This window comes from Spermophilus citellus (assembly GCF_964194105.1).
Source record: "Spermophilus citellus genome assembly, chromosome: 4".
Taxonomy (NCBI): Eukaryota; Metazoa; Chordata; class Mammalia; order Rodentia; family Sciuridae; genus Spermophilus; species Spermophilus citellus.
In genome coordinates this window covers 204869198-204884139 of record NC_138185.1, presented here as the reverse complement: position 1 = coordinate 204884139, position 14942 = coordinate 204869198, and the positions used below count along the sequence as shown (strand labels likewise).

The following is a 14942-nucleotide window of genomic DNA, read 5'->3' as shown; positions in this document are numbered from 1 at the left end:
GTGTGAGGTGAATCAGTGTTATCTAGTGGCACCCAAAATTGCTATAAATCAATGCAATTTCCGTAATAGCATATGGCAAAGCTATGAATGTTTAACATGTTCAGCAAGTAATCTCATTGTAGTTCTGTTTAAAATTACATTTGCAGCTAAAGATAAAATCAGGCCTGGTTTGTAAGAGAGGCCAACACTTGGCAAAATGAGAAGCAAGTTTGAAAATTTGCAAAAGGTGATACAAGTATACGTTAGAATCAGAAAGCATAGTTTTTGATGGTGTTATGCCACATTAATACTACTTATACATTTTAAAACGTATTTCTATCTCAGTGACGAGTACATAGACTATCACTAAACATAGCAGATACCTGCCCTGAAATAGTGTGGTAATCCAACACAAAAGTCTTGGGAATATCACATATTTTGTAGTCTCTGCAGAGGAAACGTGAGAACCTATTTTTGCCAGTGGTAGACATGAGTGGTCATTTGCTTATATGTTTTTTTTATGAAATCAATTACTTAAAGAGACTGAGAAGGAAATCAGCTTCAAAAGAAGCATGTGTTTAGGTACAGTGTGAGAAATCATTTCTTGGCTCTGTGGATAATCAGTAATCTGGTAAATCATCAACGTGCTGAAGAAAATGCTACAAATAAGAGAAATTGGAACTCTTTCTACCAAGAGAAAAGATGTCCCATTTACTACAACATCAGTTTCATAAGACAGTATTTCAGCAAGTTATTAAATTTTCCCACAATTTTGTTAGAACAGAGTTCAAAGAAAAGGCACATTATAAGAACTGGAGTTGAGAGATTCTGCTGAGAACTGCACGTGGTTTCAGGAAATTAGTTAGTAGAGAATTCTTTTTAACTCAATAAACATACTTTAGCTTTGATATTGCAAAACACTGTACTAACTATTGGGAGTGGAGATGGGGTATAGGCATATGAAGATGGAAAAAGCGTGATCTTGAAAGATGGAGAATAATTACTTAATCATCTTAATTCTAGCAGATAAATCTTGCATTATTGTTCTAGACCAGAAGTTAGCAAACTGCCCATAGGGTTAAATCTTGCCTACCAACTACTTTTGTAAATAAAGGTCTATTAAAATACAACCCACCCACTTATTCACATGTTTTCTATGACTGCTTTTATACTACTTAATTGTAGAATTAAGTAGTTGCAACAGAAACTATATGGCCCACAAAGCCTGAAGTGTTTATCTGACCATCTGTAGAGAAATTTACCAATATGTGGTCTAGAGAAAGGAAATTGGCAATTTTCTTTTATATATTATATGAAATATTTCCTTTTCCTTATTTATCAAATACTGTCCAAGCCCTTTGGAAAAGCATAAAAGTATCCATCCATTCAATATGTATTTGTTGAGCACCATCTATATGCCTGAAACATTCATGGCATAAATCAGTGACCCCTTTTGGAGTTCCTGTTCCAATCAGAGGATATTCATGTTTGTTGTTATTTTCTGAATATTTATTGGGTTTCTACTAATACACAATGCACTGTGCTAGGGACTCAAGAGAATGGCATAAGAAAAATCACTGCCAACCCTTAGCAGTTTAAAACCTTCACACAAACAATCGAAGTACAAAAGAGAAAAGGATAAATGTAATAAAGGTGACCCCAATAAACCTCTTTCATGGTTCAGAGAAAAGAAAGATGCTCACAAGGCTTTTGAAAAGAGATTTATAATGACAAAGTGCAGAGAAGTGTTTTATTCACATCTGAATTTGCAAAAGGTCCTTTGTTAGCATTTCAGTTGTAGAAGTCTGCCCATATTGCTGTTGACAGACAAATAATTGTTGGAATAGCAGAACTGTGTTGGCAGCTGGCTTCTTTCATGTTGTTGCTGTTTTTTAAAAAGCACTGAAACATCCAGCATGACCACACAACCATTGGAGAGGACTGGCAAGTGGGCAAGTCAAGTTCTCTTTCAACCCAAGGCTGGAGCTGATCTAATTCACGGAGAATGAGATCACCAGAACACAAATGATCAGATTTCTAGAAACCTGTTGAGATTTTGAGCAGTGCACAAGAAACACAATTATAAGGGCATATTATAAAAATACAATAATATTATGTTGTATTAAGATGGCCAAGCTAATTGAACAAAGCCTGATCTAAAAACTTATATTTAGAATTCAGTTCAAAGCTGAATCTAACACATTTTCACTGCCTCTCTGTAGACTACAGAAGCATTCATGGCCTCTTTTCCATCCGGCCTAATTGAGTTTCTGTAGGACATACAAGCTCCCTTGCCGTCCCAGCTGTTTCAAATAGAACAAAATGTCCCAAAGTCAGCCAGTAACACAGCATTGCTAATCTGAATTCACAGAGGAGCATGAGTTTGTCCAAGAAATCTCTATTTGTTACCTTTACCAGTACTAAATATATGGTTTTAATTAGCATTAGAATTTTTTAGTAAAATCACAGAAAGCATTTTTTTTTCCTATTTTCCTTCCTCCTATAAGGGAAATCATGGTTTTTAACTTCTAGTTGAAGAGTTAGTATGCAGCTGCTTTAAAAAAAAATTTAATTTGTTTTAATTATACATGACAGTAGAATCCATTTATGTACTTTGACATATTATACATAGATGGGATATAATTTCTCATTTTTCTGTGTGTACATGTTGCAGAATCATATTGGTCATGCAGTCACATATATACATACAGTAATAATGTCTGTTTCATTCTACTATCTCTTCTGTCCCCACATTCCCTCCATTTCCCTCCCATCACTCCCTCTACCTAATCTAAGGTAACACTATTCTTCCCTAGTGCCCCCCACCTTATTGTGAAATAGTATCCACATATTAGAGAAAACACTCGGCCTTTGGTTTTGTGGGATTGTCTTATTTCACTTAGCATAATATTCTCCAACTCCAACTATTTACTGGCAAATGCCATAATTTTAGTCATCTTTTTAGCTGAGTAATATTCCATTGAGTATATATGCCACATTTTCTTTTTCCATTCATCTATTGAGGGACACCTAGGTTGATTCCATAGTCTAGCTCTTGTGAATTGAGCTGCCATAAATATTGATGTGGCTGTGTCACTAGAGTATGCTGATTTCAAATCCTTTGAGTATAAACCAAGGAATGGGATAGCTGGGTCAAATAGTGATTCTATTCCCAGTTTTCCAAGGAATCTCCATAGTGCTTTCCATATTGCCTGCACCAATTTGCAGTCCCACCAGCAATGCGTGAGTGTACATTTTCGCCAACATTTATTGTTGCCTGTATTCTTAATGATTGCCATTCTGACAGGAGATAAAATCTTAGAATAGTTTAGATTTGCATTTCTCTAATTGCTAGAGATGTTGAACACTTTTTCATATATTTATTGATAAATTGTATTTCTTCTTCTGTAAAGTATCTGTTCAGTTCCTGAGCCCATTTATTGATTGGGTTATTTGTTGTTTTCTTATCAGCAAATTTGGTGTTAAGTTTTTTGAGTTCTTTATATATCCTAGAAATTAATGCCTTATCAGAGGTGTGTGTGGTGAAGATTTTCTCCCAATCTGTAGGCTCTCTCCTCCCTTTATTGTTTCCTTTGCTGAGAAAAAGCTTTTTAATTTGAATCCATTCCATTTATTAATTCTTAATTTTACTTCTTGTGTTTTAGGAGTCTTGTTAAGGAAGTCAGATCCTAGGCCAACAGGGTGAAGATTTTGGCTTATTTTTTCTTCTATTAGGTGCAGCATCTCTATTCTAGTGCCTAAGACTTTGATTCACTTTGAGTTGATTTTTGTGCAGGGTGAGAGATAGAGGTTTAATTTTATTTCGCCACATATGGATTTCCAGTTTTGCCAGCACCGTTTGTTAAATAGGCTACCTTTTCTCCAGTGAATGTTTTTTGGCATTTTTGCAACTGCTTTTTAACAAAGCAGATGCTGCACAGGGTAAGATGAAGTGGGTGAGGATGTCTGGATAATGGCTTTCAGCAGCATTTATGAAGACAGAGATTGCAAAGTCCTTTGTTGTATTTGTTTGAGGTAAGCACATGTGCGATATAAGTAAATGTTTGTCCCTGGAAGTCATTTCTCCCTCATTAAATCTCTCTGTGATGTATTTATGCCTTGCTTATAGCAATTAATGGCTTTTAGCACTTTCTCTTTCAAGTCAGCTATTTCTAACTTAAATCTTCTAGGACAGTGGCTTTGAAAACATACTACACATAACTCCTAGTGAAACTCAAGACTGTAGATGATGCATAAACATTTTTTATTTTAATGACTATAAAAAGTATCAGTAGTGTATTATTCATGTAATTTTACAGGTATTTCTTGGAAACAATAGTGGCAATCTTGGGGGAATTTGATGGAGCATTAACCTTATAATACCCCAATTATCTTATTTGTAGCCTCCGTTCTCCATGCTCTAATAAGAAATTATATGTGAACTCGTATGCAAATGTATCTCTGTGCTTCCCTCAATCCCAACCAATTTGTCATATTCTTTAGGCCTCTCTTATACAGAGATTAAAAGGTAAATTTGTGTGAGCTTATTAAAGAAAATATAACTAGAATACCAAAGCTTAGGAAATGCTGTTTTCCTGGACAGTGTGGCATCTTTGATTCCAGAATACACAGAGATCATACATGTTAAGTTGGTGATTTTTTAAAATAATATTTTTCTAGCTTCAGCCTTTCTGGTATTCTAACAAAAATAAAAAATAGTTGTTTATTTTTCCAGCGCACCCAAAACTTTGTAAGCAATCAAATCATGAAATCTGAATGGATTTTTGTTCTTTTGAAGTGAACAAGACTAACCTGCTGCCATAATGTTTAGTTGATTTCATCTTGTTCTTTACAAATCACCCAAAATATTGCCAACTGAACGGGGATTTTTTTTTTTATTTTAATAAAAACTAAAAACAGTAATGGATTAGACTGATTATTAGGATCAGCATGGAACTTAGTTAAGCATATTAAGTTTTAAACCTAATAGAGCTCCATTTTACCAACCCCTTTTCTCTTAACAAGTCACTAAATAAATTACTCAACAGGGACATTAGAAAAGCAAAGATTGTGAAGAAATTCAGAGAGGCCATTTTTAATATTGAATGTAAAATTCTAGGTACTAAAAGTATAAGGAATATCAGTTAAATTTATTAGCTTTTAATAGACATGTAATTAATAATATATACACTCAAACAATCATCATTTCCTTTAAAATGCTCACTTTAAGAGAATAAGCAGTGTTTCAAATGAGGCCAGCATTTCTAAAACATCTTATGTTTCTGTCTTTAATTCAGTGGCACGATCTATTGAGTGCTCTTGTTGGCAACAAATTTTTATCTACTGTTAGTAGATTTGGTTTTTGAAAATAAAGTCACATTAAGTCAAATCCGAAGTAGACAGAAAATACATGAAAATGGAATAAAGATTTTTTTATTAGTGGTTTTCTAGAAATATAAAATTTTATACCATATAATACCAATTAGTAAGGATGAGTGTATTAGTATTATTAGAAAAACTACTGAGCTTCAGATGACCTGATCTAGCACAGTATTCTCATGAATGTTATTCTGGTGGATGAGTATTGCTTTGGGTTTATAGTATTATTGAATCAGTTGGATTTCTTATGGTAAAGATGGTTAGCATGGTTTTAAGTGCTGCCTGTGCAGTGTGTCTATCCAGACTGAATAGGTTGATAAAATGTAAAATGTTAGAGGACTTAAAGGAGATCTGATCCAGCCCCCTTAATTTCTTACATGAAGAAACAGGATGTGACAGTGTCTCCCATGTCCCAACTTCCACAATTGCAAATTGGAATTTCTGTACTTTGATAAAGAGATGATCATATACATTATTGAATGACGAATGGATAGCAGAAGAAATCAGAAATGAAATAAAAAAATACCTAGAGGTAAATAAGAACAGTGATACAACATATCAAAGTCTCTGGGACAATTTGAAGGCAATGCTAAGAGGAAAGTTCATTGCATTGAGCTCATTTATTAAAATAATAGAAAGCCAATAAATAAATGACCTAAAAGACCTAGAAAAAAACAAATCAACACCAAAAGCAGTAGAAACAGGAAATAATTGAATCAGAGCTGAAATCAATGAAATTTAAACAAAATAAACAATTCAAAATAATTGACAAAATATAGAGTTGGTTCTTTGAAAAAAAATACATAAAATTGATAAACCCTTAGCCCTGATAATGAAGAGACAGAGAGAAAAAACTCAAATTACTAAAAAAAATTATTATAAAAAGAGGAAATATCATAACAGGCACTACTTAAATACAGAAGATAATCAGAAACTATTTTGAAAATTTATAGTCCAATAAAATAAAAAGTCTTGAAGACATCAACAAATTTCTAGAGACATATGAACTACCTAAACTGAATCAGGAGGACATATTTGAATAGATCAGTTTCAAGCAATGAAATAGAAGACACCATCAAAAGCGTACCAACCATGAAAAGCCCAGAACCAGACAGATTCTCAGCCAAGTTCTACCAGACCTTCAGAGAAGAATTAACACCAATAGTCCTTAAATTATTCATGAAATAGAAAAGGAGGGAATCCTTCCGAACTCATTCTGTGAAGCTAGTATCACCCTGATACCAAAACCAGACAAAGACACATCAAGGAAAGAAAACTTCAGACCAATATCTATGTTCATAGATGCAAAAATTCTCAATAAAATTCTGGCAAATTGCATACAAACATGTTAAAAAGATAAGGCACCACCATCAAATGGGGATCATCCCGGGGATGCAAGTTTGGTTCAACATACAGAAATCAATGAATGTAATTCACCACATCAAGACTTAAAGACAAGACTCACATGATTATCTCAATAGAAGCAGAAAAAAGCAGTTGACAAAATGCAGCATCCTTCATGTTCAAAACACTAGAAAAACATCCTATCTTAATTTTGTAAAAGTTATATAGGCTAACCCAAGGCCAACATCATTCTAAGTGGAAAAAAATTGAAAGCATTTCAAGAATGGGAACAAGACAAGGATGCCCTCTTTCACCACTTTTATTTAACATCATCATTGGAACTCCAGCCAGAGCAATTAGATAGGAAAAAGAAATTAAAGCAATAAGAATAGGAACAGAAGAACTCAAACTATCACTATTTGTTGATGACATGATTCTATATTTAGAAAACCCAAAAAAAGTCCAACAGAAAACTCCTAGAACTAATAAATGAATTCAGCAAAGTAGCAGGATATAAAATGAACACTCATAAATTAAATATGTCCCTATACATCAATGATGAATCCACTGAAAGCAAAGTTAGGGAAACTACCCCATTCACAACAGCCTCAAATAAATAAATAAAATACTTGGGAATCAATCTAACCAAAGAGGCAAAAGACCTCTACAATGCAAACTGTAGAACACTGAGGAAAAAAAAAATAAATTGAAGAAGATCTTAGAAGATGGAAAGATCTCCCATGCTCTTGGATAGGCAGAATTAACATTATCAAAATGGCCACACTCCTGTAGCGCAAGAAGTAAAATCAAGAATCAGAAAATGTGATGAAATCAAACTAAAAAGCTTCTTCACAGGAAAGGAAACAACCAAGAATGTGAATGGGAGAAAATCTTTATTACATGTACCTCAGATGTTTATAGCAGCTCAATTCACAATAGCTAAACTATGGAACCATCCTAGGTGCCCTTCAACAGATGAATGGATAAGAAAATGTGGTGTATACATGCACAATAGAATATTATTCATCCTTAAAGATGAATGAAATTATGGCATTTGCTGGTAAATAGATGGAGCTGGAGAATATCATGCTAAGTGAAATAAGCCAATCCCAAAAGACCCAGTGCCCTAATGTTTTCTCTGATATGCAGATGCTAATTCACAGTAAGGCTTATGGAGGCGGGAGGCATCTAGGGAAGAATAGACGTAATTTGAACTAGACAGGGGGAAAGGGAGAGGTATGGATAGGAAGGGTAGTAGAATGAATCGGACATTATTACCCTATGTGCATATATGATTACACAACTGGTGTAATTCTATATCGTGTTCAACCAGAAGAATGAGAAGTTATACTCCATTTATGTCTGATGTAGGCATTCTATTGTCATGTATAACTAATTAGAACAAATAAAAAGAAAAACATAACAAACAAGAAATGATCATATGTGATGGAAAGATGGGAAGATGAAGGTAATCAAAGCCTCACCCTCATGGAGATTAAAATCTAACTTAGCGAGCATGCAGAATGAGTTACTAAGGGCAGATTTTAAGGCAACCATCTGCAAGGTTGAACTTTCAAGTAGGAATAAAGTTTGCTGAGAAAGAGGTTAAACTTGCTTGAGCATTGATGGAATATTGGGACTTCATAGTGAACATAAATGGAGAGATGGTACATTGTTTGATGAGAGACAAATTCAAGAAAACATTTCTGCCACTGATTCAGAAATGCCTATGTGTTTTTTCTTTCTCTCCAGGGAAAGATTGGATAAATTAAAATTCATCAATTAAATGTATCATTTATCTTATAAACTTTGAACTTATAGTATTCCTGAGAGAAAAATATTTGGTGGGCATCCATAAATATTAATCATTAGATATCAGTTTAGCAAAGAAATATAGTCAGGTTGGAACAGATTTTAAGAAATTACAATGTGGGTTATGAAAGAGAAGTGGAAGAAGCCCAGTGAAAATATTAGAAAATGCAAGTTTCTTCATCCAATGGAATTTTTTCAGAGAATCCTGGCTAACTAGCTTGTTGAGACTTAAGATAGCAATAAAAATAGGTCCTTGTACTAAGGATATAAGAATTGGTAAAAGCAAAAGCTGAGTTTATTGAAATTGCAAAGACTCTTTCTTTTTAATAAATATTTCTTTTTTGTATTTAAGAATTTGATTCAACAACAGGCAAGAGTTAAAAAGAATATAATCACCTTCTAAAATTTACTTCTATAGAAATTCCACAGATTAAATAGCAATATAGAATTGGAGGAGATAAAAGTATTTTTTTCATATTCTAGAATACTGATTATGCAAAGAGATTATGAAATATATTTCTTTCAATGTTAATTTCTCTGGTTCTATTTCAAGGTAATATGGGAGATTCTGACAGTTCTTCGAAGCTATAAAATGTTAGTACTGAAAGCTATATTAAAATTGAACCTCCTCATTTTCTATGTGTGAAAAAAAAATAAATGTGAGTAATTGGATGATAAATAAATCAAACATTGTAAAAGAAAGGATAACAGCTTTAAGTGTATATTCACCTATTAACAAAGTATCAAAATATTTGAAGCAAAAATGGGTAGAGCCAAAAAGAAAAATAGACTAATCTGTAATTGTAGTTGGAAATTTTAATATTCTTCTTTTAATCATTAACAAAATCATAAGAATAAAAATCAGTCCTGATATAGAAGTCTTAAACAACCAACAACACCTAATATTTTATATCAAACAACAACACCTAACTAATATTTATAGAGTAGTATCTCCACACACAATCGCTAATTGCACATATTTTTCAAGTACATATTGAACATTCTCCAAGACAGGATATATTCTGAGTGATAAAAATGCAATAAATTTAAGAAGATTGAAATGATATGTTGTTTTCCTACACGGGAATGAAACCAGAAATTGAAAGATATCTAAGGTATTCCCAAATATTTAGAAATTAAACAGCTTATTTTTAAATTATCCAAGGATAGGTGAAGAAAGAAAAGCAAAAGAAATATAAAATATTTAACTATATAAAAATAAAAACAGAACTTATGAAAATCTATGGGGAACAACTAAAAAGTGATCAGAGGAAAATTGGTAGCATCACATATGTATACTACAATAGAAGAACGATCTGAAGTCATCAGTCTCACTTCCAACATAAGAAATTAGAAAACAAAGAGCAAATAACACACAAAGTATGTAACAATAAGGAAGGAATAAAAACAGAAATCAATGAAATAAAAAGCAAATAAATAGAAAAAATAAATTAAACCAAAGCTGGTTTCCTTGAGAAAAATTTATAAGTTTAAAAAAAAACAAACAAAAAACAACTAAATAGACTGAATAGAAAGAATATACAAATGGCTAAGTTTAGGAATGAAAAAGGTACATTAATAGAAATCCTTATGACGTTAAAAGTATAAACAGGTAATATTATGATTCACTTTATGTATGACAATTTAAATAAAATGAAATGAATATGAATAAACAGCCTTAAAATGTATTATTCAGAAATCCCAGTTCTAGTAATCTATATTAAATAAATAAAATTTGAACATAGCTTTTTTTACCAAGATGTTTACCAAATGGTTACTTACAGTAAGAAAAAAAAAAAGCTGGAATCAACCTTAAGTTTATGACAGTAAATTTATAAAATATACTATGATGTAACTGTGATGATGATGACTGAAAATTTCCCATATAGTGTTTTTTTTTACCTCTAAATCCTTGCTTTTTTTTTATTGATTGTTCAAAACATTACAGAGCTCATGATATATCATCTTTCATACGTTAGACTCAATTGGGTTTTGAACTCCCATTTTTACCCCAAATACAGATTGCAGAATCACAACTGTTACATACTCACATTATTACATAATGGCATATTAGTGACTGTTGTATTCTGCTACCTTTCCTATCCCCTACTATCCCCCTCCCCTCACCTCCCCTCCCATCTTCCCTCTCTACCTCCTCTGCTGTTGTTCAATTCTCTCCCCTTTTTCCCCCTCCCCCTTGCCCCTCATAACCTCTTATAATTTTGTGTATCATTGAAGGTCTCCTACCATTTCCATTAGCTTTCCCTTCTCTCTCCCTTTCTCTCCCCCCATTCGTCTTTGTTTACTGTTAGTCTTTTCCTCATGCTCTTCCTTCCTGTTCTGTTCTTAGTTGCTCTCTTTATATCAAAGAAGACATTTGGCATTTGTTTTTTAGGGCTTGGCTAGCTTCACTTAGCATAATCTGCTCTAATGCCATCCATTTCCCTGCAAATTCTATGATTTTGTCATTTCTTAGTGCTGCATAATACTCCATTGTGTATAGATGCCACATTTCTTTATCCATTCATCTATTGAAGGGCATCTAGGTTGGTTCCACAGTCTAGCTATTGTGAATTGTGTCGCTATAATCATTGATGTGGCCGTATCCCTATAGTGTGCTCTTTTAAGGTCCTCAGGGAATAGTCCGAGAAGGGCGATAGCTGGGTCAAATGGTGGATCCATTCCTAGCTGTCCCAGGAATCTCCATACTGCTTTCCAAATTGGCCTCACCATTTTGCAGTCCCACCAGCAGTGTACAAGTGTACCCTTTTCCCCACATCCCCACCAACACTTATTGTTGTTTGACTTAATAATGGCTGCCAATCTTACTGGAGTGAGATGGTATCTTAGGGTGGTTTTGATTTGCATTTCTCTGACTGCTAGAGATGGTGAGCATTTTTTCATGTACTTGTTGATTGATTGTATGTCCTCCTCTGAGAAGTGTCTGTTCAGGTCCTTGGCCCATTTGTTGATTGGGTTATTTGCTATCTTATTGTTTAATTTTTTGAGTTCTTTGTACATTCTGGATATTAGGGCTCTATCTGAGGTGTGAGGGGTAAAAATTTGTTCCCAGGATGTAGGCTCTCTATTTACCTCTTTTATTGTTTCCCTTGCTGAGAAAAAACTTTTTAGTTTAAGTAAGTCCCATTTGTTTATTCTTGTTATTAACTCTTGGGCTATGGACGTCCTATTAAGGAATTTGGAGCCCGACCCCACTATATGTAGATCGGAGCCAACTTTTTCTTCTATCAGACGCAGCGTCTCTGATTTGATATCTAGCTCCTTGATCCATTTTGAGTTAACTTTTGTGGATGGCGAGAGAAAGGGATTCAATTTCATTTTGTTGCATATGGATTTCCAATTTTCCCAGCACCATTTGTTGAAGATGCTATCCTTCCTCCATTGCATGTTTTTAGCCCCTTTATCAAATATAAGATAGTTGTAACTTTGTGGATTAGTCTCTGTGTCTTCTATTCTGTACCATTGGTCCACCTGCCTGTTTTGGTACCAGTACCATGCTGTTTTTGTTACTATTGCTTTGTAGTACAGATTGAACTCTGGTATCGCTATACCTCCAGATTCACATTTCCTTCTTAGAATTGCTTTTGCTATTCTGGGTCTTTTGTTTTTCCATATGAATTTCATGATTGCTTTATCTATTTCTACAAGAAATGCCATTGGGATTTTGACTGGCATCGTATTAAACCTGTAGAGAACTTTGGGTAATATTGCCATTTTGATGATGTTAGTTCTGCCTATCCATGAACAGGGTACATTTTTCCATCTTCTGAGACCTTCTTCTATCTCTCTCTTTAGGGTTCTGTAGTTTTCACTGTATAAATCTTTCACCTCTTTTGTTAGGTTGATTCCCAAGTATCTTATTTTCTTTGAGGATATTGTGAATGGAGTGGTTTTCCTTATTTCCATTTCAGAGGTTTTGTTGCTGATATACAGGAATGCCTTTGATTTATGCGTGTTGATTTTATAACCTGCCACTTTGCTGAATTCATTTATTAACTCTAGCAGCTTCTTTGTAGACCCTTTTGGGTCTGTTAAGTATATTATCATGTCATCCGCAAATAGCGATAATTTAATTTCTTCTTTTCCTGTTTTTATGCCTTTAATTTCTTTTGTCTGTCTAATTGCTCTGGCTAGTACTTCGAGAACTAAATTGAACAGAAGTGGTGACAGAGGGCATCCCTGTCTTGTTCCAGATTTTAGAGGGAATGCCTTCAGTTTTTCTCCGTTTAGGATGATGCTAGCCTGAGGTTTAGCATATATAGCTTTTACAATGTTGAGGTAAGTTCCTGTTATCCCTAGTTTTTCTAGTGTTTTGAACATAAAGGGATGCTGTACTTTGTCAAATGCTTTTTCTGCGTGTATCGAGATGATCATATGGTTCTTGTCTTTAAGTCTATTGATGTGGTGAATAGCATTTATTGATTTCCGTATATTGAACCATCCTTGCATCCCAGGAATGAATCCTACTTGATCATGGTGCACAAGTTTTTTGATATGTTTTTGTATTCGATTCGCCAGAATTTTATTGAGAATTTTTGCATCCAAGTTCATTAGAGATATTGGTCTGTAGTTTTCTTTCTTTGAAGTGTCTTTGTCTGGTTTTGGGATCAGAGTGATGTTGGCCTCATAGAATGAATTTGGAAGAGCTCCTTCTTTTTCTATTTCTTGAAATAGCTTGAAAAGTATTGGTATTAATTCTTCTTTGAAGGTTTTGTAGAACTCTGCTGTATACCCATCCGGTCCAGGGCTTTTCTTGGTTGGTAGTCTTTTGATAGCTTCTTCAATTTCTTCCTTTGTTATTGGTCTGTTTAAATTGTGTGTGTCTTCCTTTCTCAATCCGGGCAGATCATATGCCTTAAGAAATTTATCGATATATTCACTGTCTTCTATTTTATTGGAATATAGGTTTTCAAAATAATTTCTAATTGTCTGATTGCCTTGGTGGAGTTTCCGTTGTGGGGGACGGGACTGTATTGCTTCCTTCCCAGTCTGAAATCCCGTACTCAGCCCAGGGGTCAGTGCGGGCTTGGCCGGCGGGGTTCCACCGAATGGCAGCCACTTTCCTCCCTGCTTGCTAATTAATTGCTTCTCTGTGGTGTCCCGCCTTCTGTAGCCGCGGGGGATCAGTCAGCCGGATCTCCAGGGTCGCACAATTGCCTCCATATAGTGTTATCTGCAAAAAGTAGGAGGGGCTGGGAATAGCATGTAAGGCACATGTGTTAAGTGAGAGAAAGAGACAAAGAGCAGGAAACAAAATACTACAACAAATGGTTTATAAAATGGTTTATAAATACATATTTATAAACAAAACCTGGAAAATTGTACTCTTAAATTGGGTTAATAAGCTAATTTGATGGATTATTTTTTTCTTCTAAATGTTTTGTTTTATTTTCCAAATTGGCTAAGGAATGAAATATGTCAGTGCCTTATTTTAGCCTTGTATTCCCAGAAGCTGATTTTATCATTAAATATATATTATTTTTGTAAAATGGAAAAGATGTAACCTGTGTTTTGATACCAGTTGATTTTGTTTTAAATTTTAGAATCGAGCCATTGAGGAAAAATGAATATTATTTAATTATCTTCATTATTCCTCCAGTAGACACATTTGAGGTCATCATACAGGAGCTTCTCCATGAAAATGTCCAATCTGCAGTCTACCCTTTCTCATCTTTCCAGTTCCAGTGTCAGTGGGCAAAATGTGTATTTGCTTTATCTTGCTTTCTCTTGTCTTTCTTTTCTCTTATCATGCCATAGTCATCAAAGCATCTTTTAGTGGGAAACCATATCATTACAATTTTTTTTTTTTGTACTTACAGACTAAACCATGATTTAGTGGAGTTCTGTAGCATTAGTGGAGACCATCACCTTCCTTTCCATTTATGCATTTTCCAACTCCAGCCAGGCCTTTAGTATCCACATCTGAACTACCACAATTACTAGCTTGTCTGACTCTAATTTCCCCTGGTTGTTGGAGTATTTAAAAGTGGTTGTTGGAGTATACTTGAGACACAATTTCTTTCCCAGAAATCCTACAGTGAGCAGCACCTATTTCTAATGAAATCCCCATAATGTGTTAGCACTAAAAAAAAAAAAAAAAAAAAAAAAAAAATCACGTGGTTGAAAACCTCAGGATCTGCATCTTATGTAGAACTAAATTCCTTAATACATAAAGTCTAAAAGGCTAAGATCTTCAACCATCTGAGGATTATATACATGCCTTTTTTGCTCAAAATAAATTGCCCTTTTACAAATATTTACAAACTTCTTTTTGCCTTTCTTGGTGACAAAAAATTAAGAAGTTGGTAGCTGGTGCAGACAATGACACCTAATTCATCAAGCTACCTGAGGCCTTACTAGGTGGGGACCATGTTTTGAGGAATCTTTTAGAGCCACCTTTTGCTATG

General features: G+C 34.2%; 1 protein-coding gene across 1 annotated transcript in view; it reads left to right on the top strand.

The window, feature by feature from the left end:
- Positions 1-14942, top strand: part of CEP128 (centrosomal protein 128) — a 414945-nt gene that overhangs the window by 388188 nt on the left and 11815 nt on the right. The window lies entirely within an intron of this gene.